The following is an 8,534-nucleotide window of genomic DNA, read 5'->3' on the forward strand; positions in this document are numbered from 1 at the left end:
GGTCAGAAACTCATGGGTTATAGGAAAATTATTTGGTACTGCTGAAAAACGATGATGTGGAACTCATTCCTCACACATTCATAGTAGATCTCACTATGAATTTAATTAAGGGGATTCATCATGAATGCGAGAAGAAGGAGTACCACATCGCCTTAACAGAGAATTCGATTTTCAATACTAGCACATTAAATAAGACACCTTTGGAGGTACTAAGTCCACAGCTACTGTAGAACCTTTAAGTTCATGTGATTAAGACATTAACCGGTCTACTTAATCTATAAACAGACCAGGCAATACACAATATAGAATACAACATAGGATGAAAATTCTACAATTTTCAATCTTCCAAACAACACCTTAAACACTGTACTGGGCTTAAAATCTCTTTATTAAATTAACACTATGTTCTACAAATTCACCTGAATAAAGCTAGAATAGAATTCTCCTGAGTAAAACTAAAATACAAAAACTTCATAAAACTCTAGCTGCACTGCCTGCATTTTTATATATTTCAACTCCAATTCTAATGTGTTGTTTTGCCACTGGATTTTGAAATACAAGCAACTTTAAAATTCAACATTTCAATGTAAAAAAAGATAGAAGGCAGTTCAATGTAGAGCAATACACAAGCAAGAAACTCAAAGAAGTTAACTAATTACATTACAAGTAACGGCTTCTTGTTATAATTTAGTGTAAGAAATTACTAAACCTGAAAGAAAAATGTCAAAAATACAAAAAACACTCAACTCTATTACAGTTAAGAGGATACTGTATACCTTCAGTATGTAAGCATCTAAAATTGGAGCTTAGTTCATAAAGTAACTACAACAATCATCAACCATCCATCAAATTTGAATTATTTTTATAATCCTACAGCATTAGATAGTGATGCATGCAGCTGTTAAAGCATTTGGATTTGCTAGATATTGCTAATTGCTACAACAAGAGGTGGTGAATGTGATCAAGACATAATTTGATACCTTCAAATATCATCATCCGTGACACTTGGAGGTATTCAAGCAACAAAAACTTAGGTACAACCCTTGGAAGTACCGTTTCTTCCTGCTGACAACAGTGAGTTAACATTCTGTAAAGGCAAGTAAATAAGAGACAGCTCTTTCTCATGAAAATATTATAAATTTCCTGAGAAAGATTATCCCATGAAGCTATAAAATCATCTTGGGAAAAAAAATGGCAAGGCAAAAGCCAACTACATACCCCATGGAGTAAATACATATTAGTATATTAAGTATTAACTATCATCATCCAAACCAAACTGCTAGAGCTGTATAATACAATACAAAATAAAAAAATACAAATAAAATATCTATTTACCATAAAAGCCATTAAAAGATATGGGTAAAGGTTGAACGGAGAAAATGAAGTTTTTCTTGATACTTTTATTGGAATTTCTAATAATAAACAACCAATGAATTATGTTGTGATAACCCAGTTTACCATGACATAAAGAAACATATCAATGTAGATGATCATCACTTAGGACAGGATTCAGCATAGAAACATACGAGCTTATACTCTTGAGCTTATACAATATGTCTAACCAATTGTAAAAAGCAGGCAGGCTTTCTGGCCAAGAGCAGTGCACTCACTGCTGAGATGTGAGATGCTATATTGGAACTTCATGATCTTCATACTATTTTTGGTCTTTTATGCTGTGTTACTATCATTTTAAGTTGTACTTTCCTTTGTTTCTTATGTCCACTCAATGCTAACTTTACTTAAGCATTGTATCTTTTATACTCCCTTTTGAATAAACTCTCTGTCACAGACTTATATATTACAATATTAAAAGATAAATAGAGAAAGTTCTCTGGTAAGAGGTAACTTCTTGATCTTTGTAACATATTGGTCATGACTGATACCTATGAGCCAGCATCAAGAGGATGGATAGAGAATTTTATAAGTTAACATGGGTTATTATGGTTGTTCTACCAAAATTACTATATTTTGAAAGAAATTCAAGCTTCCCACAATATATTTAGCATAGTGGAAGTGAAGACAATTAGGCAATACTTCATACATGTAGATATAACTCTTAAAACTCAATTACGAAAACCAAGCAACATGATTTACAATTATTTGAAGAGCAACCAATTAATTTTCAATTTCAAAGAAGTTAGCTTTTGTCTACCAGCTGCCTAAGATTTGTTTCCCTTCTTTTTTTTTCCTTTCTATAGCCAATTAACATAAGTTACATATGAAAAAAGAAAACTTGGGAGCAAAATAACAGTCCAATCAAATTTAAACACCTGTGCATTGATTTAGATTAATAAGAAGATAATTTAGTACAAAACAAAGGTCATAGGTTCTTTACTCTTCTGCAAATCAAATGGTTGGCTATTTCAGACTGTAATTGTGCTACGAGAAGATGATATTGGGTAAGCTTTGTTACATATGGTATACAATTGAAATGTATTTTGGCTTTTAACATCAGTTTGTATTAATATCACAAGACAATGGGAACACAAAGCTGTAAAACTAAAGATTGCCTAATTTGTTTTACAGCTTTTAACATCATCTTGAGGTGGTTGGCTATTTCAGAATTTTTTGACAGCAAGAATATTAGATAATTTAATTTGAAAGAATGTCCACTTGCTCAACCTACACTGATTAAATTTAATTGTCAAGCAGCTCAATACCTATAGATCTTCTGAAGAGCTAAATGCGACAAAGCCAAATCCATTAGAACATCTTGTTCTGCCTACCATGGCAGAAACCCACCATCCAATATACAGAAAATCTGGAAACACAACGAAAGTAAACCATCTAATGCATGATAGAAACTGACACTACAACTGAGGTCAGACAATAATTGCTCATCAAACCAATGGCTATAAAATATTAGCTTCCAGCTTAGTGAAGGAGGTAGGAACTTAGGAAATCATCAATCTATAATTCTCATTTCTATGAAAGAATTTTACCAAAACTTACTAAATTTAAGATTTTAGGCTAGGAGGGTAAAATTTAATAAACAGTAAGTCACCTAGGAAGAAATGAGAGAATTAAATAGCAAAAAATAATGATTTTGCATTAATAGAGGAAGAATAGTGAACATAGAAACCAAAAATTTTAGTATCCTCAAGCAAAAAAAACCTATAATAGACAAAATCATATACAGGAATTGTTAACATCACCTTCATCACCATTTACATTTTCCAATTCACCAAACTTACTCATGTACTGCCTAAATCCTTCCCAAAACCTGTAAAAAACCACATCAAGAAAAGGATATATCATTAACAAGAAGAGCATGTCCTACAGTTTGAAGATACACATACTACCAATTTTTGGACTTCACTTGTCATAACAGCTAGGCTCAGAAATAACAAAGGAGAATGGCACATACCAATGAATAATATATATATATATATATATATATATATATGACCAGCTTGTATTCTGGCAATCGATCATGCCAGCCAAGGTTTGTCTTGTTCCATTTGAGTGGCAAGTTTGTCATGTGCACCATGATCTGTGAAAGAAGGCAAGATGGTGACTTACAAAAAATTCAGAGAAGAAAGTGTATTAGCCTTCTGGATTTGCCAAAGCTACCATTTTCACAGGTATTTCTCAAAATCAGAGTCATCTTGTGTGCTTAAACTTCCAATCAAATTTCCCAAACTTGGCATGAATCTTTCAATATTATTAGAGCTACATTCTTCACGAGCATGTTTATATTTCTGTGTAATAGCAATAATATTCCATTATCTGTTCTCCAAGTGAAGCCAGGGAGTTGTATGTTGTAGGGCTGTTGTGTTTCCCGCTACATCTGTCATGTCTATGCTTGATGCTGGTGTGATTGTATTTGATGTCCTAGTAAGAGTCAAGATGTAATTAGGACAAGCTAGGATTTGCAACGAGAGTTTTGTTCTTCTTTGAATTTATCTATATTGTGTCGAGTATTCTGTTGTTGATACAAGTATGTTATGTGTGGCTTTGCATTGCGCCTTTTCTTAATAATATATTTTCATTCATCCAAAAAAGACAACTAGGTACAATATCATATATGCATGCAACTTTGAAAACTTGATTGACAACTGTTAAGTATTTATCCACAGAAATTTGAAAGAGAAAGAAAATGAAGCAGTGCTAATCTGCGTTGAAGTTACCCATGGGAAAGTCAAATCACAAAGAAAAGAGGAAATAAATGAGCTATTTAAAATAAATCTTAGGCAGAGAACTAGAGGGTGGATGACACACCAGTAACATTGAACTGAAGAGTTAAAAAATAAAGAAGGTAGCAGTGCAAGCAGAGGAGAGGTTATTCTAAAAATAATTTTCCCTTGTCTTTAAGCATGGGATTAATGATATTCTCTTTTAGTTTGAAATATTGCATTGCAGCTTCAAGCTCTACTGGTCTTGCTTCACCATTACAATTTTGCTTATTTCTTTCTCTATTATCAAACATCAATTGACAAACGAGACCCCAATTATCTGATAAAAAGGCCATGTAGTGACAAAGCCCTCATTTCTACATTGTCAAGCTTGGGCAACAGCTAGCAATTGAAGCTTCAATGCAACTGTATTGATTCAACCAATTTGGACAAGACCCACATATTATCTAGGAGAATCATGTCAATTCACCGGGATGGAACAACATGACATTGGTAGACAAAGGTCATAGCTGGATGCTCATAGACTGAAAAAGAAGTGCGTAGACAAAGGTCGTAGTCAGTGTACAAAGCTTCCACCTTTTGCCAAGTTTGGAGGAGGTCATCGAAGGCAGCCTTAAACACAATTAATGATATTCAACTGATAGCAGAGAATCCATCTACTGCAAATTTTAAAGAAAGAAATCAATATTATTGCTTTACGTTTTTAACTCAACAGAGCTAACCTGTCATACAGAGACACACATCAGGCGTTGAAAACATTTCATTTCTAGGATAAGATTTTCAATGAAAACAGGAAATAATGGTATTAATTGAGTCTCTTATTTTGGGACCCAGAAAAACAAGAAGGCTGCATCAAAAGGAGCCTAATTTAATAATTACAATTACAAGCCCAATTTCAGGGCAAACTCAACAAAAACTCCAAACACCTAAAAGCAAAATTTCCACATTTCAAATCAAGAAAACAGAACAAAATCAGCAAAATTTGTAACTACCTCAGAGATCATCAACAGTATAATCAAAAAAATAATTGATCAGGTTTCAGACTTTGGAAAATTTCGAAGTCCAAGTGTATATGTTGTACTACAAGACCAATCATTTAAAGGCTACAATCCCACACGCATATCTAGGAGCAAAATCCTTTCCAAGTATTTCAACATATAAGGCAAATTTCATTGCTAGAATAATATCCAAATTACCTTAGACATAAGAGACCAAGTTGCATAGGTTTAACTATTAATTAATTGACTCTTTACTTCACCTACGCATGCATGCGCGTGCGCGCGCGCACACACATATATATAATAGGTTCAAGCTACGCATTTTAGAAAACATAGATTTTCATGAAATTTAATGGTGAGAAAACACTACTAGTCATGTCATTAAACGAGCTCCCTACAGAGAATATCCTTTTTTTTTTCCCCAAAATTTAACACATTCTCTCTCTAATACAGAAAGTTATCACCTTTTCTCTCTAAGCTCACCTCCTCCTCCACTGCTTTTGCTGAGCGCCAACAACTTGGTTGTGTTGGCCATAAAATCAGCTGGGTCCCACATAAAGTAAACCTATGGCCTTCAATTTCAATGCCACCAGGGAAGATCAAAAGGTATTGGGAAGCTAAGTATCTATAAATGTATGAGATTGTTAAGGTTTAGAAATGGGTTTTCAAGGAAAGTGGCTTTAGTTTGGTTAACTATCCATACATTGGTTTTCATTATTGTAACAACAACGGGCATTTGAGTGTTAGAGGTTTAAATGATGAGAGTGTAAAGAGAATAACACAATATTTACATTGAAAACCCTTCTGCATAAGCAAGAAGAGTGAAAAACCACAGGTGAGGCAGGGAATCCTCTACCTCTAGCCACAAGTATAATTGATATTGGAAAAGGGTGAACAATGAACAGTATCTCACAATGGTGAATTGTGCTCTCTATGGAAGTCAATCCCCCTCCCCTTTATAAGCCAAGGGAGGAGATGGAGCTCTTACAAATGCTGAATCTTATTGGTTGTGAATACAGTACAAAAACATTTTCTATAGTAGAGGAAAGGTGAAAATAATCCTTAACATCCCCAAAATGACAAAAGGTATGCACAATCAAGCCATCAAGCAATAGTTCCACAAGAACTTCTTGATGTTACCTAGAATTTCAATGAGCACTTCTAGAAGCGACTTGAGCATCCCACTTATCCTTTAGTCCATGACTACAAGAAGAAAAGGGAATTGTACCCTTTGCATAAGCTCAGAACTCTAGCATAATTCCCCAAAAACAGAGAAGAATATACACTGAATCTAATCTAAAGAACAAGCTCTATTAGCCACTACAATTATATATATATATATATATATATATATGCGTGTGTGTGTGTATGTGTGTGTGTGTAGCCACAAGTGATGTACTAAAATGAATTACCAGATACAATTGGAAAAGGGCTGCTCTTCAGACCATTTCTGTAATGGTCTATATTCTCAACTAAATACTAGAACATGTGAACTGTATCCAGAAATAATAAACATATGAAATTCCCTAAGTTTTGTCTATACTCCCAATTTTGCTTTTGTTAGGAAATCCATGTTCTAAATGTCAAACCAAATAATATCCTCAAAAATTTTGAATTTTCATACGGACGAAGTAAAAGCAACAGTATTATGAGATGAAAAAAATGCATTGCCTTTGACACTAGAAAGCAAGAGAAAAAAATAATTAAAGAGTTCAAAAGGATTAATTACCGGAGCTGTTAGAGGAAAATCAGTCTTGTTGATGCTAAGCATGAAAGAAGACATTTGGATAAAAAAAATCCTGCAAGTCTTTTTCTTTGGCATTTCAATCAGAGATAAATCCTTTCAACAATCTGCATCTACTGTGAGCAATAAAGAAAGCGTATCATTTTCGATAAAATCTCTTTGAACTTGGCTGAAGAATATAGTATAAAGGTGAAATTGATAAAGTGGCGGATGTATATCAACAACCAAATTCTGCCAGCAATCCAGCTGGATTTGGATATGTTGGATGGGACCATCTCCAAGGACTCTACTGGTTACCAAGCTTCATCTATACACTCCTTAGGCTTAGAGATTGTAGTATGCAATTGAGATGTTAGCTTGCTTGTCTCTTCCATTACCCCATTATAATATTAACAACTTGCTTTCCTATAGAGGTGTCAGATCCTAACCTGATATTTCAACACCTCCTCTGTGAAAAATCCAGCAAAGAGAAAGGAAATCTACGCACATCAGCTTCACCAGTAGTCACCATGTGGGCAGATCCCATTCTTAAAGTGATGAAATCGCTTCACATCCCTAACAACAATCTCTCTGTTAACAATCTTTGTAATGAACTTAGTTGCTTCATGGCAATCCCCACACACCCTAAGATTCTTTATGATCAGTAATCTGGTTCCAGGCCCTGTGTTTAAGAGACCAAAAGCAATAGCAAGCCTCTCACGGTGATTACATAACATTTTTTCTTTGACATCCTCATCAAGGGAATGCAACACAAATTCAGTATTTGGGACGTATCCAATAGTTCTCATTTCATGAGCCAACTTATCCAAAAGTTGCATCATATATTCATATTGATAATGGCTCTTATCTTCCATAAGAAAAGCATGAAGTTTTCCTTTCACTTCCACTACACTCTATGCTGGCACTTTCCTACTTCCCCCCGCCTTTTTATAGTAGTTTGAGACAGTGACACTACACAGAACAAAAAACAACCCTACCCGCGTTCTCTCTCCTTCATCTTTCATTTTTCTGCTATTCCTCTCCACTTTCGTCTTCTCCCATCAGAAAACCCAGAAAATGACTGAAACAACCAAGCCAAAACAATCTTCCTCCCACTTTGATCTTCTCCCACTTCTGGCACGGGTTCTCTTCTTCTCTCTCGCCTCTCTTTCATTTTCTTTCCCTTTCCACAAAACCCAGGGGCTGGGGCAGGGTGCTTAAGAATGCATCATGTGATCACGAAGCTTTAACAATCTGCCAAACAGTAGCATATTCTAAGAAAAGAAAAATTAATACTATACCATTATAGGTTTGACTTTATGGTAATTTACAAGTATAAAGGAAATCCTATAACTTAATTGTTTAACTCAAAAAAGTGTTCAATTCTGATGGTTTTATTTTTTAAGGGGTTGTAAAGTGTTTTAAAGGGATTGAAGCTCTCTTAAATAAAAAAATCTGTGTCTCTCAAAAAAAAAAAAAAAAATTTACTAGTGTTATCAAATGCAAATTCTTAAAGCTGAATTAACTATTCATGCTTTACAAATCCAAAACTATAATATAGTTTTACTATAATTTGCCAAATACCCAAAGCATTTGATGCAATGTTAGAAACTCCAATAAATAAAAAGTGAGATTCAAATGGCCTTGTTTGTATGCATCACATTATAGCTTCAGTAC

General features: G+C 34.3%; 1 long non-coding RNA gene across 1 annotated transcript; it reads right to left on the reverse strand.

Moving 5' to 3' along the window:
• Window positions 1-388: 388 nt before the first annotated feature.
• Window positions 389-8,243, reverse strand: LOC115958873. The gene is made up of 4 exons (XR_004084705.1): window positions 7,307-8,243; window positions 6,864-6,994; window positions 3,368-4,795; window positions 389-3,223 (listed from the first exon to the last, which is right to left on the reverse strand). It is a non-coding gene; the product is annotated as an uncharacterized LOC115958873 (long non-coding RNA).
• Between the last annotated feature and the right edge of the window lie 291 nt (window positions 8,244-8,534).

Source organism: Quercus lobata, chromosome 9 (assembly GCF_001633185.2).
Source record: "Quercus lobata isolate SW786 chromosome 9, ValleyOak3.0 Primary Assembly, whole genome shotgun sequence".
NCBI classification, from domain to species: domain Eukaryota; kingdom Viridiplantae; phylum Streptophyta; class Magnoliopsida; order Fagales; family Fagaceae; genus Quercus; species Quercus lobata.